At 37.2% G+C, this 27,442-nt stretch overlaps 1 long non-coding RNA gene across 1 annotated transcript; it reads left to right on the top strand.

Moving 5' to 3' along the window:
* The first annotated feature begins 413 nt into the window (after window positions 1–413).
* LOC130681990 (uncharacterized) lies at window positions 414–24,798 on the top strand. The gene is made up of 3 exons (XR_008995296.1): window positions 414–1,155; window positions 16,011–16,310; window positions 21,293–24,798. It is a non-coding gene; the product is annotated as an uncharacterized LOC130681990 (long non-coding RNA).
* Window positions 24,799–27,442: the final 2,644 nt, after the last annotated feature.

Below are 27,442 nucleotides of genomic sequence, written 5' to 3'. Positions count from 1 at the left end.
TTCAACATATATTCAGTATACCAACTGTGATTTACTTTCTGTTGGTGGTCCATGGCTCAAACCCTCAAACCCCTGAGCTATGACTACTTGCACTGCACGTACGTACACCTTCTCTTTTCCATTGCCTTTCGGTGTCCTCCCTTCTAGAAGGGCCACGAGCGCTCCTTCCCTTCCCTCTTGCTACGCTTTAGGAACCAGGGCGCCCAATGCTTTTCCTGCTACCCCTCCCGTGGCAATCCCGCGGGCACCAGAACCGAGGACCCGCTACGTAACCGCGCTTGTGGCTGCCTAGTAACAGCGCCGGAGCAAAGGAAGTGCGCCGATCTGGGGGCGGGGCTAGAGAGCCGACGCACACTCGCGAAACGACGTGCAGCCCCCTTCGGGGGAGGAGCCTTTTCAGTCGACCAGGCTGAGTAGCGGTTGTCTCCCAAGCGCGCGGTTTCTTACTCTCTCCCTTTGAACTGGGAAAATTAGCTTTGGGGAGTGAAGAGGGTAGTCAGTGGCCTGACGATCACGTCTGGTGAGTTAGGCCGGCCTGAAGCCAGCCCCACACATGCTAGGCTAGACCGGCCGAACCTTGAGAGAAGTGGGGCTAGCGTCCCGGGAGGGGTGATCCGAAGGGCCGTGGCCCAAGGGCCCAAGTCCTGGATCCGAAATGTTCTTGAGCAAAGAACGGACTCAACCTCTCCAGTGGATCACCCCTTCGGAGGTGGTGCCTGTCGCTGTGCTGGCTGTCCAAAGGTACCTGTTAGAGGATGAGCCACGCGACGGGATACCGAAACCGCCTCTTTACTGCTTTGATGTGACGATCTCCGACGGGGTGTACCAGGAGAAGTGCTACCTGGTCCTCAGCCTCAACGATCTCGTATACAAAAATATTCTGAAAGTTGGCATAGAAATGAGAATTTCCAGAGTGTCGTGTCTTCACAACGAGAGAACAGGCCAGGGGATCCTGTGCATAGATAGCATCCACTGTGGGAAGACCTTGGACACTATTTCTTTAGAAACTTCCTTTAGTAAGAGTGTGCACGAGGAGATACAAAAGAGGCTTTGAAGGGGCGGTAGGAGTCATTTACCTGGCGCTGTGGAATAAGGAAGACCCGTATGGAGATATCCGGCTAAGGAACAAGAAACTTGAGGAACACAGTTGTTATGGTAAGGAATTAGAGGCAACAACGGTGGGTTAAAAAATAGTTTTTAGGAGCCTGGCGTTAATGGGAAAGGAAAAGGAGGTGCTTTGGTATTGTTGAAGTATTACAAGCCACAAGTGGTAGGAGACAAATTTTCCTGAATAACAGAGAGGCGCTCGCTTAATGAAATTTACACAGCCTGAGGCTGGCTTTTATGCCTGAAACAGCTTACATCTGATCTGGCAAACATCCTGATTTGCAGTCAGTATTCCGCATGTGTTCATTATGTTTTTGACTACAGTGGAATTAGTCGTAGTTTCATTGCCATTCCATTTGTGGAAATAGTACTTTCGGTGTCGGTTGGAGAGTGCGTAGATTTGAATTAGGCATAAAAGTTGTAAATATTTGTGGGTTTTGCATGTTTTAAACCTTTTTAATTCAAAAAGGATGTTTCTTGATTTATTCTTTAATAGTTTACATTAATGAAATGCCATTGTGTCTTTGAGTGTAGCATTTATATAAATAGTGCCTTTTTGAATGTGTGATTTCTGCGGGAAGGCTTAGAATTCTCATGTTTTTGTTTCTTATTTCTTAGAACGGATAGTAGTGATCTGAGACGTTCAGTTCTTCTGTATCAGAAGTAGGAAGTTAACCGGAAAATGCCAGCTCGTCATCAGCAATTGCTCTAAAATGTGTTTCATGTCTTAGAGATGAAGTAAGGTGAATGATAGTAACAACTGGCATGTATGAATACGGAATATGGAGGAAATAAAATGCAAAAAATGAAAGCGAAAGTACTGAAGGGAGAAAGATGATAATTTTCTGTATTTACTGCTTTTTAGGTGGTTTTTTCACGCATTATAGTCATAATGCTAGATCATAACGTTACTGTGACGTGTAACAGCAACGAACCTGAAAGTGAAAAGATGACTGGGTCAAAATGTGCAATTAAAGTAATATCTAGTTATAAGGTGGAAAAGGTTTTTTAGAAATGTGTAGCCAAAGGTAATTTAAATAACTTAAGCTTTAAAAGCAGGATCATCATTTCAGGGATGACATAACGGAATGATTTTTGTGTCAAGCATGGAGTAAGGCTGCCTGGCCATACTACTCTAAGTGTTGATCATTTTATTTTTAGAATTGGTTGTATAAATTAAAAATCAGTATGTAGAAGAAGATTTAAGGGGGAAATAATTTGTAAAAATATTTTATTTTTCTGATTATGAAAGTAATATCTATTCATTATTGAAACCATATTGTTACTACAAAAAGTAAAGCCATGTGCTAAAAAATACAAACTACAGATTTATAAATATATTGAATTAAAAATGTAAGACACAAGTATAGTAAAATGACAAAATCTAGAAGTGGTGTATTGGTGTTCTTTCAGGTTTGCTGTGTGTTTGAAAGTTTTAAATAAAATGTTGGGGTGGAGTGAAAGACCCCTTTTACCTCCCCCTATGCCTTCAACTTTCAAAACTCCAAATTGTCAGCAGTTTGGTGTATAACTTTGAAAAAAATAATTGTATGGTATTGCATGATTTAGTATTCCCAATATCCCAGGCATCTTTAATGTACATCCATACATATATTCTTCTGCAGTGTGGAGGCAGTGATTATATAAAATCATGCCCATGTGAATGAGTAATTTGTCATTATAGCAGTTATTTGATTTTCAGGTTTAGATCCAGTGCTGAACAACATTAGGTTTTATACATATTTGTTCATTATGTTCATGTATTTCTGTTGAATGGGTGTATTGCTGGAAGTGAAATTGCTGGTTATAGAGTATTGAATTTTTAATCTAATGGATGTTGACAAATCACGTTCTGAAAAGGTTGTACTAATTAACATTCCCATTTCCCCATATCATACTATTTTTAATTATGTCTTTTTGACTTTTTCTAATGAATTTCCAGGATTTCTTTGCTAATGGGTGTTAAGTTTTTGTGTATGTATTACAAGTTCTTCTCTCACACTGCCCCTTTTCTCTTTTGTTTATGGTGTGCTTTTTTGCTTTCAGAGCTTTCCTATTAAGGTATACTGTGTACACAGTAAAGTAGGAAAGTCTTACAAATACAGGTGAGTATATATATATACACACACACATACACACATATATGTATACACACACACAGATTAAGATACAGAACATTTTAAGCACGCCAAAAGGCTCCATCATGCCCTCTTCTGGTCAATAGCCTACTCCAAAAGTAACCAATATTATAATCTCAAAGCCAGCTTTTTAAAATGGAAGTAGATCATGCCTTAAACTCTTCTGCCTCAATCTCTCCATGACTCTCCATTGCACTTAGAAAGCGACGCAGACCTTCTACAAGGGTGCAGATGGGATTACAACCGTCAGTATGCTCTGTAAAGATGCCTGATAGTAAATATTTTTGTCTTTGCTGGACGTACCATCTCTGTTGCAGCTATTCAATTTTACTATTGCATAGTGAAAACAGCCATAGACAATATGTAAAGAAAGGGGTTTGGCTATATTACAATAGAACTTTACTTACAAAAACTGGCAGTATGCCAGATTTGGCTTAGGGGCCATAGTTTGCCAACCCCTGCTCTTCAGAATCCCCATCATTTTGTTTCAGAAAACCAGCCCTCTTTTTGATCCTCAGAACTCGAAGCTCTTTCCTGCCTCAGGTGCTTTGCTCTTACTCTTTCCTCTCTGTGGAATGTTCCCTTCCATCCTTAGGTTATAACTCTAAGATATAAAACATATTAGAAAAGGATTATTTAAACATATATTCCCTCCCCTTTATTATTACTGCATCACCATTCAATTGCCCTTCATAGAATTTATAGCACTCTGAAATTATTCTGTTTTTTTCTCCTCCCACAAGTTTATAAGATCTATGAGGGCAAGAACTCTTGTTTTATTTTTTTTCATTGCTATGGGTCATTTCCTTTATACCCACAACAATGTCTGGCACATAGTAGGCATTCAGTGAATGTTTATTGAATAAAGGAATGAATGAATGAAATTACATTAATGGATTTTCTAATGTTGAACTACTTTTGAATCTCTACTTGGTCATGGTTGTTATTTTTACATCTGAAAAACTACGGAAGTGAATTTCATCCACAGGTTTTGTATTTTTGGGGGGGATACTATTTTATTCCAATTTAGGTATCAGGTTAATTAATATTAGCCTAGTAGAATGGACTGGAAAACTTCCCTGTTTTTCTTGTATTTACAGAAATCATGTGTTCACTGAAGGGTTGGTAGAATTTACCTCTAAAACTGTCTGAACCTAAAACCATGGTCCAGGATTGGGGGTTGGAAGAATGACTCCTTTTCAATTCTTTGTAGAAAAAGTAATGAAATGAATAATGCTTCTTGAGTCCATTTTTGAGAGTTAATATTTTACTAGGAAATCTCATTTCACCTAGGTCTCAAAGTTCTACAAAATAGTCTGTATTTCTTCATCTCTATCTTTTTAGGTACATCCCCTTTTACATTCCTAATGTTTGTGTGTTCACCCTTTTTTATGATCAGCCTTGCCAGAGGTTTGTCTATCTTATTGCTTTTGAAAGAAAAATTTTTGGCTTTGCTAATTAAGAAGTCTAGAGTGGGAAATATTTTCTACTTTATTTTTACCATCATCTTTAGTTCCTTTTACTTCCCTTGTTCACATGTTTTTTTGTACTACCTTCTTGAGTTTAATGTTTGGTTTATTTTTGCTTGTTTATTTCTTTCAAAAGCTTTTAAAATTCTGAAATTTCATGTGGGTACTGCTTAGATTTCATTTCTCCTCATTACCCTTATCTTCTGATTTTAAATTTGAGTTCCTCTTTGACCACCAAAATCTTAGAAAAACTTACTTATTAGATATGAAGTTCCTTATTATACCAAGTTTTTGAATTTTAATTAAAATATTCCATATTCTAATTTTTTAATCAATTTTACTTGCCCATTTTCTCTGACAGGAATATTGGCTTCTCTTTATGATGGTGGTTTTGTTCATTTCTTCTTATAATTTTAAAAGTTTTTGATTTAGATGTTGTATACTGTGTAAAGTTTCATAACAGTAATGTCTTGTTGGTGGATTTTACTCTATTAATATGGAATTTGTCTTTGTGTCCCTTTTTGCCTTGAATTATATTTTTTCTGATAGTAATATTTAGCACTTCCCCTGTCTTTTAGTTAACATTTAGGGCAATGGTTCTCAAATGTGAGTGGGTATCCATATTATTTTAAAATCCAAAGTATTTTGAAATGAAAATTGCTAGCCCCTACTGCCAGTTTCTGATTAAGTAGGTCTGTGGTAGGGTCTTATAAGGCGCATTTCTAACAACTTCACTAGTGGTAATGATACCGGTGGTGCAAAGGCCACACTTTGAGAACAACTGGCTTAGTGTATGTATCTTTGTTCATCCCTTTATTTCCATTTTCTTTTGGGTTTGTCTCTTTTAAGAAACATATAGGTAAGATTTTGCTTTTTAACCCAAACCACTTGTTTTCCTTTTATGAGAGGAATTTAATCCAGTTAAATTTAATGTGATTAATGATGTTTATAATCTGTTCTTGCAATCCTACTTTATATTTACTGTATTCCATCTTTTTTTTAGTTTTGCAGGATTAAAATGTTTTTCCTTCTAGTGCTTTAGAAGTTACACATTACATTCATAGTCTTCTAATGGCTTCCCCTAATATTTTCCCCTAATGTTTTAACAAAATTATTCAAACTTATACTTTTGTGACAATCTCCAGAATTATTCAGAATTTATAATATCTACCTCCCAAACAAGACGTTTAGAATACTGCTTGGTTATGAAGCAGTTTGGCATACAGCTATATTGGATTTCAAAGTATTTGATTTGGGATTTTTACATCATAAATGGCTTGGGCTCGCAGCTCTGGCAAAATTATAAAAAATGGTTGAAAATAAAGAAACAGCCAAAGATATACCTAATATATACTAAACAAATGGTTAATATGAGATAAAATATATGGCAAAACTGTAAGGATAAGGAGAACAATATACATGATAAAAGTGACATTCCATCAATAAAGTAACAACTCTTAAATGTATGTACATCTAAATAACCTCAAAAGTGTAACTAACCTGATATATCAACCAACTTGACTTAATTGATATTTATAGTACACTTATCCAACAATGGCAGAATACATATTCTGTTCAAGTACACATGGAACATTTACCAAGATAGACCATATTGGCCATAAGACAAGTCTCAGTAAATTAAAAGAACCTAAGGGAAAAAAATAAACCCAAATAAAAAAGATGGAACGATATTCTGTATGTCATCAACTCCAAGGTATCCATTTTTGCATATTTTAATATCTCTGAAATTAGAACACATATTCCGTAATAAATTGTACATCATGATTTAATTGGCACCGTCTTTCTTAGTGGCGCATAAAATAGTGGTGTTTTTACACTTCACAGCATTTTAGGACAATAAAATATAATAAAATTTGAAACAAATTACTGAAATATAAAACAAAAAAATAGAGAACAGCAAAACCTAAAGGCAGTTCTTTTAAAACATACACAATAGGGAAACATGTAGCAGTATTGACCAAGAATAAAAAAGAAAACTACAAATAAAGTTGTAAAACAGTAAGAGTATAGAAGTTTCAATGTACTAATCATTTTAAAAATCACAAGAGAACAAATATTGTAATAGCACTTGTGCATATTTCTAAAAACATCCAAAAACCGAACTATTATTTTTCATTGATGTATATAGGAGTCTACTTTGGATTAGAAAGACATATAGCTAATTAATGATATCAGCTGCCTCTAAGGAAGGAAAGAAGAGGGGAATGTGATCAGGAAGAGTGAAAAAGGAAATTTAAACCACAACTTCAATGTTCTATATATTTTATTATTTTATTCATGTTTAATATGAAGCATCCTGACATGAGCAAGCTAAATGCAAATAATTTATGAGAGAATGGGAGAAATTTGAACAAAATACTTGAAAATGTTTTAAAATTTTTATTTATTATGAATAATTTAGGAGGTATATCGTGTTTATTTTCTTTTAAAAAGTCCTTATCATTTAAAGACACATATTGAAGTGTTTATGAATGAAATGATACCTCAAGGATATTGTGGGGTTCATTGTACTCTCCTATCTACTTTTGTAGTTTTAAAACTTCCACAGTAAAAAAGTTTAAAGCAAAGATGGCAGAATAAAAGTCTGAAGATGTGTAATTCCAAGTGTGGGGTATACTGGCATTTACTATGCTATTCTTTGCATTTTTTCAGTTTTTCTATCTTAAAAAAGAAAGAATAAAGAGTAGGTTCAAAACATAGCATGTACAGGTGATCCCTGAACTAACTCTTAAAAGATGAGTAGAGATTTGCCAAATTAGGCACGTATATACAGGCACAGAACAGTTTTCAGAGGTACAAAGATAAGGAATTTCGTGGAAACCTCAAGGAGCTACCAACTGTTCTGATGTTGCTGGAGCATAAAGTGTGAGGCACGGAATAGTTTAATGGCTGAACAAATATTAAAGGTCAGCATCAATGGAGGACCTAATATGCTATATGAAGAAATTTGGGCTTTATTCTCTAGAAATTAAGGAAGAAATTTTGGAAGATATTAAGCAGTGGTTGGCATAATTTGATTTTAATTTTAATAGCTTGTTCTGACCACTATGTGGAGGACAATTTAAGAAAAACAACTCTAGAGTCAGAGAAGCAAGTCGATGATGATAAAAGCCAGGAATACAGCATAGATGCCTCATTTACCTACATCCTGTCTTAATTTAGTGGATTCGGTATTCTAGCTGGGTTAGGCAATTGTATTAATTTGCTACGGCTGCCAAAATATGCCACAGTCTGGGTGGTTTAAACAAAAGAAATTTATTTTCTCATAGTTCTGGATGCTAGAAGGCCAAGATCAAGGTGTCTGCAGGTTTGTTTTAGCCCAGTACCTCACTCCATGGCTTGCAGATGGCTGTCTTTTCTTGCTGTGTCCTCACATGGTTCTCTCTCTGTGCACACACATCCCTGGCCTCTCTGTGTATCTAAAGTTCCTCTTTATTCCTTTTTATGGCTGAAATACACACACATACACACACCCCACATTTTGTTTATCCATTCATCTGATGACGGACCCTTGAGTTGTTCCCTCTTTTCACTATTGCGTATAGTGTTACTGTGAACATTAGTGAGCTGGTATTTGGGTCCCTGTTTTCGGTTCTTAGGGGCATATACCTAGGAGTTAATTTTTGTTTATGGCATAAGATAGTGGTCTAGTTTCATTCTTTTACATGTGGGTATCCAATTTTCCCAGTACCATTTGTAAAAGAGACTGTCCTTCCTCCATTGCATATTCTTGACTTTGTTATAAACTGATTGTCTGTATATGTGTGTGTTTATTTCTCGACCTCTCAATTCTGTTTCATTGATCTATATGTCTGTTTTGTTAGCAAATACCCTACTGTCCTGATTACTATACCTTTGTAGTATAGTTTAAAATCTAGGAGCATGGTACCTCCAGCTTTGTTTTTCTTTCTCAAGAATGCTTTGGCTGTTTAGGATCTTTTGTGGTTCCATACACATTTTAGAATTACTTGTTCTTGTTTTGTGGAAAATGTCACTGGAATTTTGAGGGATTGCATTGAATCTGTAGATTGCTTTGAGTAGTGTGGGCATTACAACAATAGTAATTCTTTTAATCCATGAGCACAGAATATCTTTCCATTTATTCATGTCTTCTGTTTCTTTCATCCATATCTTACAGTTTTTAATATACAGGTCATTCACCTCCTTGGTAAAAGTTATTCTTTAGGCATTTTTATTCTTTTTGATGCAATTGTAAATGGGATTGTTTTCTTAATTTTTCTTTCTGATAGATAGTTTGTTCCTGGGGTATAGAAATGCAACAGATTTCTTTATACTGAGTTTGTATCTTACAGCATTACTGTATTTGTTTATGCTAACAGATTTTTCAGTGGAGACTTTTGGGTTTTCTTTATATGGGATCATGTCAGCTGCAAAGAGTGACAGTTTTACACCTTCCTTTCTGATGTGGATGCCTTTTGTTTTATTTATTTATTTATTTATTTATTTTACCTTACTGCAGTAGGTAGGACTTGGAATACTCTGCTGAGTAGAATTTGTGAGTGGGCATTCTTATCCTTTTTCTGATCTTAGAGGAAAAGCTTTCAGTTTTTTACTTTTGAGAATGTTATCTGTGTGTTTATCAGATATGGCCTTTACTATGTTCAGTTATATTCCTTGTATACCCATTTTATTGAGAGTTTATATCATAAATGGGTGTTAAATTTTGTCAAATGCTTATTCTGTATCAATTGAGATGATCATATGATCTTTACCTTTCATTTTGCTAATATGGTTTATCATGTTGGTTTATTTGTGGATGTTGAATTATTCTTGCCACCCTGGAATAAATCCCACTTGCCCATGGTGTATGATGCTTTAGTGCTTTGTTGAATTTGGTTTTGCTAATATTTTGTTGAGGATTTTTGCATCTATGATCATCAAGGGTAATGACCTGTAATTTTCTTTTTTATGGTATCCTTGTCTGATTTTGGTATCAGGGTAATGCCGACCTTGTAAAATAAGTGTGTAAGTGTTCCCTTCCACAGTTTTTTGGAAGAGTTTGAGAAGGGTATGTATTAAATCTTCTTCAAATGTTTGGTAGAATTCCCCAGTGAAACCGTCTGGCAATGGATTTTTTCCAACGGTTGTTGGAAGATTTTTGATTACTGTTTCCACCTCCTTACTAGAAATTGATCTATTCAGACTTTCTATTTCTTCATGACTCATTCTTGGTAATATGTGTATTTCTAGGAATTTATCCATTTCTTCTAGGTTGTCCAATTTGTTGGCATATAATTATTCATATTAGTATCTTATAATACTTCGTGTTTCTGTGGTATCAGTTATACCCTCTGTTTCATTTATGATTTTATTCATTTGAGCCCTCTTTTTTGATTTGTGAGTCTAGAAAAAGGTTTTGTCTTTTTTTTTCATTTAGAACATATTCTGCCTCTTGATTTTCCCTGACTCTCTGTGTTTGTTTCTATATATTAGGCATATCAGCTACCTCTCCCAGCCTTGAAAGATTGGCCTTGTGTAGCAGATGTCCCATAAAACTCAGAAGCATATGCCCACCAACCACCAGTGTCAGGCCCTCAGTCTTTGTCTCCTGTGTAAGCTTTATGAGCCTGCCTGCTATAGTGGGGCCATGGCTGCAGTGTGAGGGTGAGCAGGACTCTCACCCAGCCCAGGAGCTGCCTCAGCACAGGGCTGGGTAGGGCTGTGGGGGGTGCACCCACTGGTGACAAAAGGCTAGAAAAAGAGTTAAATAATAGTACCTGCCAGTGTCAGAACAACCAAAGTCAGAATTCGATTGCAGAAATGGCCCCTGCCAGTGTCTTCATCCTCAGAGAGAGTCCCATGAAGTTTGTGCCTCTCTAGCAGACACTTCAAGATTAATAAGTGGGCCTCATTCACATATTGTCTAGGCGCATTTCAAACTGGTGTTTTTGCACTGAGTCCCAGTGTGTTAGGTGTGCATGAGCCTTTTAGGAGCAGGTTCTTGGTTCCCTATAGTTCTATGATTTTCCTAGATGTAATACACATTTCAAAACCAGGCATTTTAGGAGTTTATCTCTCCTGTGCAGGATCTAGGGGTGGGGTGCCTGAGTTAGAGAACAGACCTTTCCCTTCTCAGGGAAAAATTCCATATTTTTGAGATCCCTCCTGATTGTGTACCACCACACCTGGGGTGGGTTGGTTTTTTATTGGCAAACTCTCTCTCTGCCTCTCCTCCCCATTTTGATGCTGCCTTTTTATCCCTTTTCGTGGAAGCTCTGTTCACGCAGTTTTCAGAGGAAATTAGTCCATAATGTAGTTGTAAATTTGTTGTGTCTCTGGGAGAAGGTGAGTTCAGGATGATTTTATGCCATCATCTTGGACCGCTCTCTCTGCAGTTTTTTTACTTGTCTGAACAGAGGTAAGTCACTCAATCACTCTATGCCTTAATTTATTCATCTATAAAATGGGTTGCATCCATTTTTTGCCTCACAAAGTTAGGTTAAGGCTTTTTAACAAATGCTTATTTGAAAGCAATTTCTAAACTGTAAATGTTAAACTGAGTCATCATATGTATTGAGTCCCTCTGTAGAAAAAATACATCTAAGAACTAAATAAAAATATTCATTTAATTTTTACAGACTATATGAGTATAGGCCCTTGGTTATGTTAACCCCACATGAATAACTCGTTTAGTTTTTACTCTTTGAGAACATTCTGTTTTTCTCAATAAATGATTTCACCCAATCAGTATGAAGAATTGCCTTTAAATTTCATCTCTCTTTGTTTCTTCCCTGACTATTAACAATACTGAAAACATATTGATAACTTTGAGTTATTTGGGAGAAATCTTTAAATAAACTGAGAAGTAAGTGGTCCTAATTATTTTATAAAAAGCAAGACTTCTACAGAAATGTAACTAGAGTCCATATTATCTCCATTGATGAGCAGACGCCAAACTATTCTGTTTGTGTCCCAAGCCCTGAGTATGCCATTTCTGTTTCAGGGTAGTTTTTCAAGAAGTGGCTTAGAAATGAAGTTGATAGTGGTTCTCCATAATTTTCAAAGCTCTTTTGCATTCATTTTTTTTCTTTTTTATTACTGACATAATTGGCATATGACATTACATTTGTTTCAGTTGTACAACATAATGATTTGATATTTCTGTCTTTCTAAATGATCACCACAGTAAGTCTAGTTAATATCAATCACCATACATAGCTCCTTGTGGTGAGAATTTCAAGGTTTACTCTCTGAGTAACTACCATATAGGCAATACAGTATTGACTATAATCGCCCTACTGTACATTACATCCCCATTTTGTAACTGGCAGTTTGTATCTTTTGACCCCCTTCACTGATTTCATCCACCTTCCATGCTCTCTTCTGGCAATCACCAATCTGTTCTGTGTATCTATGAGCTCAGGTTTTTGTTTTTTTGTTCTTAGATTCCACATAGAACTGAGATCATACGGTATTTGTCTTTGTCTGTCTGACTTTTTTCACTTAGCGTAATACCCTCAAGGTCCATCCATGTTGTTGCAAACAGCAAGATTTCATTTATTTTTATGGGCTGAAGAATATCCATTTACATATACCACATATTCATTATCCATTAATCCATCAATGACCACTTGGGTTGTTTCCATGTCTCGGCTGTTGTAAATATGGGGCTGCATATTTCTTTTTGAGTTAGTGTTTTTGTTTTCTTCAGATAAATTCCCAGAAGTGAAGCTGCTGGATCATGTGGTAGTTATATTTTTGCTTTTGTGAGGAGTCTTCATGCTGTTTTCCAAAGCAGCTGTACCAGTTTTTACATCCCCACCTAGAGTGTGCAAGTGTTCCCTTTTTTACACATCCTTACCAGCACTTGTTATTTGTCTTTTGATAATTACAATTCTAAGAGTTGTGAATTGATATCTCATTGCAGTTTTGATTTTCATTTACTGATAATTAGTGATGTTGAGCACGTTTTCCTCTACGTGTTGGCCATCTGTATGTCATCTTTGGGAAAATATTTATGAAGATCCTCTCCCCATATTTTAATTGGATTGTTTTTTTACTAGTGAATTGAATGAGTATTTATGTATTTTAGATATTAACCCCGTATCAGTATATGATTTACAATTATTTTCTTCCATTCAGTTGGTTGCCTTTTCATTTTGTCAGTACTTTCCTTTGCTGTACAGAAGCTTTTCAGTTTGATGTAGTCCCACTTGTTTTTTATACTGCAGTTTAATTAATGAATTAGATTTATATGTGTAACATGGCTAAAAGTATATTCCCAGAGATGTTTCATGATAGGTTTGGAAATTATGTGTGTAAATTAAAAAGTCAGTCATTTTGTGAATACATGTTAATTTGTGTGTGTGGTTTGATTGTGCTGTGCATTTTGAAGACTACAGCGTTTAACATCTTATCCTTTATATCTGGTAACTTGGATAAGTAGATAAGACACGCACTGAAAAGTTTAAAATAATCAGTAATAGTACTGCTGAGATTATTAAACATTACAGATAGCCTCTGCCTTACACAATCCTTTAAAAAGTCTTTTATATACACTTGCTACCAAGCATAGACCTGTTCTTTTGTTCCTTTCTAGGCATATAGATCTTGACCCAGGGTGGGGTCAGTGAAAGCAAGGGGTGAATAGACAAAGAAAATAGCTGTTCTCCCTCCTACATGCCAACATACACCCCATCACTCTTATCCACATAATGAAATGCTCAGAGTAGATTTTTTGAAGAAATGAAGTCAGCATGCCTACATACATACATTTGTAATGTCTTTTTTTTTACCTTAAAACATATATATACGTGGTATTCTCCTAAATTTTTTCCTCAGGAAAACATAAATCGTCACCAGAAATAAGGATAAAATGAATCATTAAAACAACAGTGATCATTATGTCATACGTACTCACAAAAATATAATTTTGCTAGGTAATGAACCTGTATCTTAGTTATGCATCAGGCTTGAAACATAATGTGTTTCATATGGTAATTTTAGTACTATTCAAACTAAAAATAAAAGACTTTTAGTTAATAATTTTCCATCTTAGTTTTAGAAAAACCTGAATTCTGAGATGTATTTTGTTTCTTTTCTAGTTATTTCCTTTTAAATCTTGCTGTTCAGTGACTTCCATTATCACTTCTATTGAGTTAATACCCATTTGAATTAATTTTGTTCATTTAATTGGGGTAGGTAATTACAGTTACAAGTTACTAAATTAAAAAACACAGCATGACTTTTCAGAGGAACGTTTCCTATAAACATCTCTACCTTGTCAGTCCTTAGTTTCAACACTTAAATAAGAAAACAGGCATAGAAAATATTCTGACGTACTCCTGACAAAGTTAATCATAGTATTTTTTTCTGTAAGGTACATGTAATTACTTAATTTTTAATAATTGGAATAGCCTAGAACTTGTTCTTTGAATGTCAGGAGTGCTCAGAATAACTTGAATCATTGTGATAGCTACTTGTTACTCTTCTAATTACATATTTTTATTTGTTTACAGAGGGGAGGTTAATTTCTAGAAGACAAAGATTTAATCATTACCCGATACTCACTTTAGTCCACTAGCTTCTAGTTTTTCTCTTGGCTTTGATTGATTCCTTTCTTTTTCACATGTGATTACATTTTCTATCCTTTTTGTTATCAAGAATTATTATAGGAAGTTAAGTATAGTTATGCATAATTTTAAAAATCTCTTACTGGTGAGTGAGTATGTGTTCAACTTCTTCATCTTTTGTTATGACTCAGCGTAACATTTTACTCCATAACAAATTTTCAGCAAGTCCTCTGGCTAGCTTTAAGAAACCAAGAAAGTAGTCTAGGAATATGGAATCAAGTTTGAAAAACAAAAGTGGTATATTGACCACACTTAAACATTACTGTTGAAACTCTCTTTTGCCTCAGCAACTGTTTTTATGCTAGGGTAATAATGAACACCAAAGCATAGGTAGCCTACAGGAAAGCAATTCACCAACCTCGGGGAACTCTGAAACACTTGCTGTCAACTTGCCTCAGCCAGCAGAACTGACAACATGAGAGTGTTGTCCAAAATCTGTTTTTTTCTGAGGCTGTCATATGTCTTCAGTTCTTAGGTTGTATTGTTCAATTAAAATATTTTAAAAATTTTAAGTTTCATTGAAATATAGTTGATATGCAATATTATATTCACTTCCAATGTACAACGTAGTGGTTCAACAGTTATATACATTGCTAAGTGTTCACTGCAGTAAGTATAGTTACCATCTGTGAACTTACAAATAAATTGCGGTATTATTGTCTGTACTTCCTATGCGGTACTTTCATCCCTGTGACTAATTTATTTTATAGTTTGAAGTTTGTACCTCTTCATCCCCTTCACCTATTTTACCCATTCTCCTCCCCCATTATGGTACTGGCACAAAAGTAGACACATAGATCAATGGAACAGAAGAGAAAGCCCAGAAGTAAGCCTACACATATAGTGTCAATTAATATATGACAAAGAAGTCAACTAAAATATTATTTTACCAAATTCCTTGTCACAGTATCTGGTACATAATAAATGCTCAATAGTTTTTTGCTGAATGAACGCCGTAAAGTATAGGGGAGAAATTACATTCTCCTTAGAAACTAAATGTGTTGGGTAAATTGTACATAAAGGAGAAATTGACTTGATAGAGAATAATCAAAATTGAAGAGTCTTTCATCTCAATGTAGTTCCCTCTTTGCTTTTCACATGTTATTAATTCAGAAAGGAGTATCATACATAATGAATAAATGATCTCTTTGAAGGAGAGTTATATCCAAGAAAAAGACTGTATTTGGATTTGTTCAGGCTACTTTCAGCAAAGATGAACAAAATTTTATTTTAAGCTTGAATTCCACCAACAGTGAGTAGTGATGCCATCTCTCAAGATGATTACTCTCATGAATTTGACTTAACTTGGATTTGTTACTGAATATAAAAGGCACATATGTTTATTTAAGAACATTTAGAAAATATAAAATAAGTATATAGGAGATAATTACATTACCTCCATAATTCTAGCAACAGAGAAAACAAATATGGAAAAGTTGATGTATGATAAAACAATACCACTTGTTGATATTTGGAAGTAAAAGTTTATTTTGAAAGTGAATTTATTTCCTCTCTCACTTTAGTAAGAATTATCTTTTGGACATTCAGTTTACGTTTTATAGGTAGTGGTTTGATTTTTAAAGTTTATTAAACTATTCCTCAGTAGTCTATGCTTTTTTTGTAGTGAATGACTTGATTTGGTTTATAGGTTAATTGTGTCTATCTCACTGTGTCTTTAACAGGTCGAGAAAGCGCAAGCACTGGTACCCCAGGGAAAGCCAGGAAAGCCAGGAAAACTATAAGTGATAAGTGGGAAGGTCAGCTATGGAGAGAGAAAAAGTTTGGCTTAATTCAACACCTACATTACAGCTTTGTTTATCCTGAAAGTATTCCATGGAAATTTATTTTTGAACACAGAAACTTTCTCAATCAGCAGTATAATTCTCAGCCTGCAAAATATATACCACCAGAAGGAAGGCTCCCAACACTTGATGAATTTAAGAGCGCCCGAAGCCTTGGACATTTTGAAGTAACCATCCTAGGTAACTTAACTGTTCTTATCTTTGAGTATTATTAATTTAATACTTTAAATATAGATGATGCTATTTTGCTTTAAGAGTTTAAGTGCCCGTCCCCCCCCAAAAAAAAATTATAGTGAAGGAGAGCTCCTGTTTGGCTCAAACTAATTCTGGAATACATTAAGCTCTAATTGTCAAGTCTTTGGAAAGTATTTGGGGAGAATGGAAACCAAGGGAACTTTCCCCACCACTACCTGACTACTTCGAAAACTGATTCTGTTCGCCTTTAGAAACCATCACTTTCTTGCCCATATTCTCTGCCTCTTTCTCAGTCATTTGAACTATTGAAGGGTAATGTGGCTAAAGAGAAAGGGGTACTCATCAAGAGAAGCTTCCATGTACAGAGGTCTGTTTAGCCCCTGAATTGAGAATTTGAACAAAAGTCTTAAGTTACTCAGGAAGAATAGAAAGAAACTATTGCAGAAGCTTCCCTGTCTGATAAGGGAAAATAAACTGATTTCCTCTGGGGTTCAAAACTAAGAAGTAGTTATAGAACTTAGAGAAATTTAAAGGAGTCAATGCATTCTTAAACCTATATATAATTTTTAAGTTTGCTTCTAAGGAAAGAAAAATATAGACAAAAATTAATTCTAAAATAAAATCTTAGCCAAAATGAGTGATTTTCAGAGTGAAGGAAAAGTTTTTATTTGTATTTGTATTTTAAAATAAGGTCTTGTTGTCTTAAAATGAAAGAATGAGAAAAAGTCATTAGCAAATTAATTTAATGCCTGAAAGAAAACTTATTTCATAGATTTTTACATCTAAGGTACTAGAATAAATTACTTGACCTTTATGTAGTTTCCTTTTTTCTCTTTAGTCTCTCCCACTTCCTCTTCCCCACCTCTTTACACATAAATATGTACATACATGTGATTGCAAACACGTTTATAATTTATGGGAAGTATGAATCCCGCTGACTCTGTTAGACAGTCTCAGATCTAAGTTTCAAATGCTTCCTTTTACTAGACTGCATAACTTATTCTTTTTGGGTAGTTTATCAATCATAGTTTTATATCTAGGAAACAAAGATTATAGTAAAGATTTCCCATACTTCACAAAAAGTAACCATGGAAATCATGAGTTCATCTGGAAAAAGAATTGGATATTTTTCTTCTTTTTAACATGTTACTAATCCATTAAACATCTCAGCTATCTTACAAGTAATTGTAAACCTTTGTAGCTTTGGCTGTTGCATCACCCAAAAGCAAGAATCAAATGTGAAGAAGACACACTTGTGATTCTGGCCAACGAGCTGGAATCCATGTTAGAACTTTGCTCTTTTATATCCTACCGGTTTGCAAGGACTTAAGAGGGTTTACAGGGATAAAAGACAGTAAGTCACAAGCCACATATGGATAAAACAAAACAGAACATTTCTAAGGAAACTGAAAAAGTAGGTGTTACTAGGTACTTGTAAATCATCAAATTCCTACCACCTGTCGGTAATTTTCTTGTGAACTTTCTGACAGAAAGGAAGAAAGGGGATTTTTCCTGAGGAAGTATTTAATTTTAAAGTTAAAAAAACCTTGGATATCTTCCATTCCTACTCCCCGGCCAAGTAGAAGCCAGGCCATGATTAGGAATCATGTCTCCTGAGTCTCTGAACATAATCTTCTCTTGCAGAGAAAACAAACACTCACATATAGGCGACCTTTTGTTTTTCTCCTCTAACAAAACTCAAGTCTAAACTTACTATACGAGGTTATTGTACAAATAGCATAGAATAACAAATGTGTTAAAGTTTTTCCATTACAGTTTCCCTTTTAAATATACGGAAATGCTCCTCAGATTGGTTCTTGCATCAAACTTATTATATATTTTTTCAATATAATCAGTATTCAACTCATAGTATAGCATTTCTGTAAAGGAGTATATTTTCACCTTGATTATTGTTATATAATCCAAGTATTTAGCTCTCTAATACAAAGATAAAATCTGGAGAATTAAGATGCATGGTATTGGACCCAGTGATTCTTATAGAACCTTGCTGGGAGGAGGTAGCCTCTCAAAATCATCTGAGGGAGACCCACCCACATTCCCTGGAATTCGGACCCACCCTAGAGAAGCAACGTATTCAGTCTCCCTGCCCTTCCTAAGGGGGCTTGTTGCCACAGAGAGCAACTAGCAAGAATACATCCTGTCTGTCAGATATGCAGGAACAGAGTAAAGGTTGAGAACTACTGCTCTATTAATAATACTCAAAGTATTGATATTCTGTGATTTTGGCTAAAATAAAAGCTGAATATCAGATGTGAAATTGGTGAATTTATTATATCTTTTGTGAAAGTATGAACCCTAGTTGTATTATAAGACCAGATAAATGGCCTATATATTTAAAGCATACCATAAGCAATGAACTGAGAAGAGACGATTAAATCTCTAATGTACTATTTGTTAAGAGACAGAATCCTAGAACTGAAAGGTGACTTTAAGTGCATCCTGTACAGGGGGATGAACTTGTTCTCTAAATGGCCATGTAGTGGACATCTGCCAAGTGTGCTTTTTTTCCCCAATTTCCACCTTGGGAGGGTTCATGCCAGCAGAGACACAGTTATTTCAGGAAGGAAACAAAAGTGTATAGACCAAATATCAGCATGGTTAAAAAAAAAAAAACTCTCAAAAGAGAGAAGGAGAATTTGGATGTTTAAACGTTATTCAAGCTACTTAGAAAAGAACATACAAAGTTGAAATGGATGCTGTGAGAATGGAGAGTGGAAGAAGTACTAAAGTTGGAGCTGGAGGGTGGTTCACGCATGCTTCCCAACCCAAGACTGTAAATGGCGAATAAAGAAAAAGAGAGAAGTTTTTACAGTACTGGGCTGTGCACATACTAGGGAGTGAATTGTGTGCCCTCGATAGCCATGTGCTGAAAACCTTGCCCACAATGTGGTGGTATTTGGACATGGGGTCTTTGGTAGGTAATCAGGCTTTGATGAGGTCGTGAGGATGGGGTCCACATTGTGGGATGAGTGCCCTTAAAGAATAGACCAGAGAGCTTGCTCTCCACCCTCCCCCCGCCCCCTCCACACAGTGAAGTCACAGAAAGAAGGCATTGTCTGCAAGCCAGGATGAGGATCCTCACGAAGAACCTGAGCATGCTGTTACCCCTGAGCTTGGGCTTCCCCAACTGCAGAACTGTGTGAAATGAGTGTCTGTTATTTAAGACACCCTGTCTATGGCGTTTCCTTGTGGCAGCCCGAGTGGACGCATGGAAGACTTTAAAAGGACAGACTTGCCAGGAAGATTTCTCAGTCGGCAGTCTGAGAGGTTTTGTCGTACTCAGGTCCACCTAGCCAACACTTCACGTGTAAAGATTCCTAAAACTAAGAAGACACCAGCAGACATTTTATGCTAATTCCAGTTACCATTGTCACCGAGCACAGAGGCGAGACTGGGTGTTAGTTATAACTTGCAGTTCAGTAAAACAAAAACTTTGTGCCTTACAGGCGGTACACCTTCTTGGGATCCACCCTGAAGTTTCAGGGATGGAAAGAACACATTCGGCAAGTGTGCTGCTAGAATGATGGTGAGAGAAGCTGTTGTGGCAACTCTGGGGATCATTACGCACCCCTATTCAAAATTTGGCTCAGATGCCCCAAGTGACGACAACACACACACACACTATCAAGCGGATACAAAAAGTGTATTGCTTACATAATGAGCCTCTTTAAGAGAGGGTATTGCAGACTCCTCCAAAAAAAAAAAAAAAAAAGGCCTGAGAGAGACAGTAAGGAGACCGGGTTGGGAGTTTCACTCTGGTCAGTGGATGGGGCAACACAAGGGTTCCTGTGTGCTGGCAGGGGCTTGTGTAGTTTGCCCCTCCTCCCTCCCAGTCAGTGTGCAGAAGGAGAGAACACGTGGGCTTTTTTGTGTATCCATCCAGATGTGGGGCATTGGAAAGAGGGAGGACTGAGGCTAAAGAGCCCTCAGCAGGCAAATCTCAAGACATGGAGTCAGGCACTTGCTTACAGTCCACCCCTGACATGGGGCTGTGGCTGAAATGTGCCATTTTCCTTTAACTGAATTTGTCCTTGTTGAAGCAAGCCATTATGGAACTCTGAGTCCTGCCGCCTGAGGCCAGATAGAGAGGCGAAAGGTCCACTACCTGCCTGCTCGATAGCCCAGCGTTCTGTATCCTGAGCAGTGAGATGAATGCCTCAGTCACTATCAATAATTTCTGGAACTGCAAAGGATATGGAGTGTCTTGGTGAGGTCTCATATGTGTGACTTTGACTTATATTTTGGAAGTCTGTGGGGCGAGAGAGTCCCAGAGTTCTTTGCCCCAAAGGGGACCATCCTGGACAAGGGACTGTTGTTACTGCCATAGGCTGGACCAGACGGCCAGCCCCATGACAATGGCCTGACAATCTGTAAAAATGTGCTGTTGGGGCTGACTATTGGCCAGGACATCCAGTGCTGAGATGACTGCCTAAAGTTCCATCAACTGTACTGACTGACCCTCGGGTCCCAGAGACCCATCATAGTAGAGATGTCCTGATTGAGGGATGAGAGCTCCATCACTGGTAACCAGAGTGATGGTGACGATTCCAGGCACAGAATGGAGGAACACCCATTGCTGTTCACTCAGCTGGTCCCAAGGGGCTCCCCTGGTTGCCAAGGGGTCAGAGAGAAGGTGAACTCGTCCAACACTGTGGCATGTGGCAAGGGAATGATGCTGGGGAAGGTCAAGCCCTCCTGCTAGTGGGATGGATATGCCAGAGGGCCCAGGTTTGCCTCCATCTGTAACAAGGAGGCCTCAGTGGCTTCGCCCAACTTGCGAGGGTGCTGCGACTATCACCCAGGGCCTAATGGGCAACTGGCTACTGAGCGTCACAGGCCCAGGCCTGTGAGCACTTCTAATGTCAGGAGAGCTCAATATGTGGGCAACATGGCCCCTCTAATGTCTTGTATCCTGGGGCTGAGCAGTGTTTTCTTTCTTCCCACAGAATCCCATGGACAACTTATGGTCATCACAGGAGGGTCAGAGATTCCAGAAGGCATAAGAGGAGGCTGCTGAAACCTCAACAGTAAAGGACTCTCCAGGAGTCCCTACCAGGAGCGACTGCTGTTTTGGTATCTGGAAAAATTCTGGTGCCTTTTGCTTGTAGGGGGCCCTTTCAAGGTGGGCCAGTTTTTAAATAGCAGCGTCATTTAAAATGGGCTTATGTAACATTTGCAAATGAGGACTTGCCCACTGAGCCCACAAAGGTCTATCAAATGTTGGGTTTGTTTTAACATTGTGGGTGCCAAGAGGGTCAGTAACTCATCTTGGTAGTGTTAGTGAGGGAGCAGCCCTTGGTCTACCAAATAATCTTCAGGAATTTAACCGAGGTGCCGTGGCCTAGCCCTACCTGAGGGCTGCCCAGGTACCCTGTGCGTAGCCAGGTAAATGTGCATCACGTCCCTTCCGAAGTGAAGGTGAAGTGACACTGCAGTGGAGGTCCTGTTGCTATAGGCACTGAACAGAACACATGAGCCAAATCTATCATAGCAAAGCCTTTACCAGTTGCTGATTGTTTGGAGGCAGTACTTTCAGTAACTCTGGGTGTGGGATCTTAATGGTATTGAGGTATTAAGTCTGTCATAATCTGTACTGAGATGTCACTCATTCTTTTGTAGTTTAATAACAGGTCAAATTGGGAAAGGTTAAATGGAGGAGAAGTGGGTTAAATCGCCCATTCTCTGCATGACCTACATGTTCGATTTTAATCCTTACAGTCCCTTCGGGAAGGTGAAATAGAAAAGTAGTGGGTATAATCACCTCTTCTCTATGAAGAACTTACATAATGGGTTTCAATCCCTTGGGGCACTGTTTATTCTTCCGTAGCCCAAAGTAAGTATTTTCAGTGGAGTTCATCTGGTGGGTCCCGTTTGGTCAAGCCAATTTATAAGTGGCAAAGACTTAATTTAACATCATTACCCACTGTGTCAGAGTGCCTGTGGCCACTGTGGGATATTTTAGGACAATGGGTGCACTGTAGGATATTTTAGGACAATGGGTGCTATAACCAGGGGCAGTTGAGTCAAGGTAGTACTCCAACCCATAAGGAAAGGCTATTCAGTACCTCCTCTAAGGTTACGGGGTCTTCCTTTTAAAATTTAGTGAGATACTCAAGTATTACCATAACTTGAGCCCCAGTGTCAATCAAGAACAAAAAGGTTTCCTAAATAGTGCATTTTAACAGATTTTGAAGTTAATTCACAATCTGTTCGTACAGGTGTAAACCCTATCAGCGTCTTTTTTTCTTGTGGTAAAATTCACATAACATAAATTCACCATTTTAAAGGGTACATGTCAGGGGCATTTAGTGTGTTTGCAATGTCTTGCAGCCATCACCTGTGTCTAGTTCCAAAGTCTATCATCACCCCGAAAGGAAACGCCATCCCACTTTCCCCTCCCCTGCCCCCAGGCTCTGGAAACCACTAATGTACTATCTCTAGAGATTTACCTATTCTGGATATTTGATACCAATGAAATCATACAATATATGTGACCTTTTGTGTCTGGCCTCTCTCACTTAGCATAATGGTTTCATGTTTCATCCATGGTGTTGCATGTATCCATATTTCATTCCTTTTTATGGCTGAATGATATTCCACTGTACAGATATACCACTTTTGTGTACTTTTTCATCAGTTGATGAACACTTGGGAGGTTTCCCCTGTTTGGTTTGGTTACTGTCAGCAGAGCTGCTATGAACATTTGTGTACACATTTTTGTTTGAACAAATGCTTTAGATTCTTTTGGGTCTATACCTAAGAGTGGAACTGCTGAGTCAGTCATACGGTAATTATACGTTTAACTTCCAAGGAACTGCCAAACTACTTTCCACTGTAACTGAAGAATTTCACATTCCCACTATACTGTGCAAGGGTTCCAATTTTTCCACATCCTGGTCAATTTGTTTTAATTTCCATTTGACAAAAGAAGTCCATTATACTCATCCTTGTGAGTGTGCGTTGGCTTCACATGGTGGTTTTCTTTGCATTTCTCTAGTGACATGATATCGAGCTGATTTTCATGTCCTTATTGCATATGTGTATATCTTTTCTTGCATTCATAGGGGTCATTTAAAAAATATATTCTTATTAGAGAGAACTCCATGCCTAGGATTTCTTTTCTTTTAGGTATATGTTGACTAGCCACCTGGGTAGGGATTATTAGAATATAACTTACAAATTAATACTTTTTTGTAAGGCATGCCCACTTATTGGATAACAGAAAATTATTTTTTCTTTAGCGATTTTGTTTCCAACCTAAGAGAAATGGTAGAAAATGTATCATTATTTTTGTTAAAGCCTTGAGAATTAAAAACTCCTCATTTGGATGTTTTATATCTTGATAATCCTTGGAAAGTCTTTAATTTTTTAAATATGGATTTGGAATGATTAACATTTTTCCTTATGTTAGTTTTATTATTGGCCATAAAGGGTTAACTCAGCAATCCTGGGTTGTTCAAACCGTGCACATTTTGAAGAACAGCCTATCTTCTATCTTCTGGACCGAATCTGAGTCTGGACTGATGTCTGAGTCTTTGGACCATGCTGTACCTATCTGACCAGTTAAGTTAATCCTAACAATGTGATTTATTGTGAATTCCTGTTTTTGCTCTGGTTACTGGACTGGAATCTTGAGTGGCTGTGATCAGTCACACAGGCACTGCATGGTTATATGACTGATCTTCATTAAAAGTCTCCAAAGCTCAAGTTAACTTGCCTGGTTAGCACATGTCATTTCTATTAAAATTAGGTGAATCTGCCCGTGACTCCTCTGGGAAGGGATACTTGGAAGCTTGCCTCTGGTTTCTCTTGCGTTTTTCCCCATGTACCTTTTTCTATTGCTGATTTAATCTGTTTTCTTTCACTGTAAGAAACTATACCCATGAAGGTCTCTTCTGATTTGGGAATAAGAAGAGGAATGGGGATCTGGGTAGGTAAGGTCTATCAACGTGCCTGTGTGACTACCCGATAATCTCTGGACACCAAGTTTCAGATGAAGGTCCTTCATTGGCAACACTTCACATGTGTTGTCTCACTTTGTTGCTAGAGGAATTTGAGCATGTCCTTGTGAAAATCCATTAGGAAGGGACACTTGGAAGATTGAGCCTGGTTTCTCCTTGACTTCACCCTGTGTACCTCTTCTCTTTGCATATTTTAACCTATTTGACTTGAATTTTCACTGTAATAAACTGTAACTGGCATATCAGCTTTTTAATTTCCTTGAGTCCTTAGAGCAAATGATTGAGCATGAGTGTGAAACAGATTATGTATTTTAACATACAACACATGGAAGATAATTTATGTCAGGTTAAATTGAGATACTTGGTTATTTGTGAAAGTGACCAAACTGAGAATTTGGGGATAGTTTGACATAGGTGGGTATTGTTGAGTTTCATGCACTAATCATCAAAGAGAACAAAAAGGGTTAAGAGTGTGTGTGTGTGTGTGTGTGTGTGTGTGTGTGTGTGTGTGTGAAAGAAACAGAGGAGGAAAAGGAGAAAGAGAATGTGGTGGGAGGAAAGATAGAGGGAGAAAGAGAGAGAGGGAGGGAGGAATGAGAGTGAGATTCCTATGCATGTAAAAAATGAAACAACATTACTGGAAGTTTATATGCAAACTTGGTAATAGGGATATATTGAGAAGGGGCTATTGGGTACTGTGCTAAATTTAGATATTAATGAAAACATTTTCCAATTATTTGTTTATATTAAGCATGCATCATTTTTATTAAAAAAAAAACCCTGACATTTATATATTGAATGTATGTGGAAAGTAAAGCATCAACACAACATACACTTTCTAAATAATAAAAAAATTAACGATAAAGTATGTTGAAATATGGTGTAGAACTAAAACCCTTAGAGACTTTTCTTTCAGTTGTGGAAATAAAAAGACAAAGAGGAAAATATCGGGAAGTAGAGAGACTCGATGACAATAATATTTTTACCTTTTTATTATTATTTTTTAGCATTCTCAGTGAGCATTCCTATGGTGATGAATACTGGGGAAAGATATCTGACTGCTTCTGTGGTTGAGTAACCTGAGTTCAGATTTGGGTGCTTCACGTCCCACCTTTGTAACCTTGGGAAACAGCAACTTTCAGGTGCCTGTTTCCTCAGACCTTGGACAATCCTGTGTTTTGCCATTCTTTTGTTTCATCAATTTTAAGAGGTGAAAATATGGAGTGCTTTTTGCATTTGCATTCTTTATATTATTATTGAGGAAGGTAAGTTTTATTATTCACTGACCATTGTCTTTTTAATGTTTCCTTATTTTAGGTATGAGGGTGTGTGATAAATTTCATTTTTCTTCCCCAGGCAATTTGTGACAAAGTTTAGATAGATATCTAAATATTTATATGCTGGCAATTTAAATGCTGGTGATAGTACCAGCATTTCTAGGCTGAAATTTGACTTTCTCATGGACTAGGTGAAGAGGGGTCTCTATATTAACAGAAATAACTTTGGACATTTTTGACACCTTTATTTATCTTTGATATTCCAGACGAAATACAGTGCACGTTTGACCTCTAATCAATCCTTGCAAGGAAAAGATATTGATTGTTGGTCTATTTGTCAGAAAAGGAAACTAGGTAACAGTAGCTAAGAGAAAAGCATACAGCCATATACTGCTTAAGCAGCAGAGCCACACTCAAACCTCATCTACTTTTCTTAATGATTCTGTGATTGGAAAGCTTACTCATGGAACCACCTAATTTTAATCCATGAGAAAATATAATGGCTGGAATGTGGGTCATGATGCATGCTTTGGTTTTCTCCTATACAGAAATTATTGCAGACTTTGTTTCACATATATACAGGCATGACTGTCCATTGTGGCCTTACTCCTGTGTATCCTAGGAAAAGCATGGTGGCTTCTTAAAAAAAAAACCTCAGGGTTAACCACAAAGGGAGCTTTCTTTTTGTTTAATTCTGAGATGAACTGTATCACAGAGCCGTTGTGTCTGTCTAAACTGAATATATGTGGCAGAAACCGTATATTTGTGTACATTGATAAATTATTGTGCTCCTTATCAATCCTCATTAGATTTCTCTTTAAGATTCTTAACTTATCCTATCTGTAAGAGTCATACAACTGAACCTTCTTATTACTGGCAAATGTGTAAATTCTAGCATTGCCTGAAGAAAGCAGATTCCAAAATGTTACCGATTCAGATTAATTTCTCAGTGACTGCCAACCACAGGGAAGTCTATGGGAGTTCAATCTCTTGTCAGGACTCTTTTCTTTCTCACTATTGTCTTCATACATATTTTTCCATATATTAATCTGTCTGTTTGGGCCCAGATATTAACTCATGTGAGCCTTGCATTCCTCTGTATCTGGAGAGTTTGACATCTCTGCCTTCTCCTATCATGGTGTTTATTCAGAGTATCCTGAGAGCTTGTGGGCATTCCACCCACATTAACCGACTTTCCCTCATGACAGCCTGTTATAACAAGAGTATCTCTGATCACAACTTATGTATTGTTCAAAGGAAAAAAACCCTTTCCCATATATTGCTTTGGCCCTGTGTTCCTCATAGTGCCATCACAATGTCAAGTTCTGACATTTTATCTTCCACTTCACTCATTCATTTGTAGCAATATGAGTCACATGTGAGACTTTGTGGCCTGGTACAATACTCATGCTCTAACGATAAATTTAATGTGTCATGAAAAGCATTTGTTCATCTTGTGCCTAAAGTGCCAAGGAAGTTTCTTATTGACTGGGGTTGCAGTGACTTATGCCTGGAGGTTGAGGTAATAAAGCAGTGTTAGGCACTGACTGGGCCTTCTGTGCATCAAGGTCTGCTACCAAAATTCCCATGACACAGCTTTAGTAGAATTGAGTGTGTGTTTCTGTTGGCCACTTGAAACAAACACCCATAACCCTCCTGAGGCACTCACTGAAGGGCATCTCCAGTGCCTCCTCCCCATTCTTGAGTCCAAGAGTCAACTGTGGTGATTGAGTATTGGAGGTAATTATATGCTATCTACATATAACCTTCGGAGATCCAAAGACACAAATTGGTTGAAAGTAAAAGGATGGAAAAAGATGTTTCATGAAAATGGTAACCAACAAAAAGTAGGATTTAC

Source organism: Manis pentadactyla, chromosome X, assembly GCF_030020395.1.
Source record: "Manis pentadactyla isolate mManPen7 chromosome X, mManPen7.hap1, whole genome shotgun sequence".
NCBI classification, from domain to species: Eukaryota; Metazoa; Chordata; class Mammalia; order Pholidota; family Manidae; genus Manis; species Manis pentadactyla.
The sequence above is the reverse complement of the archived record's forward strand: the minus strand, read 5'-3'. Positions and strand labels throughout refer to the sequence as shown.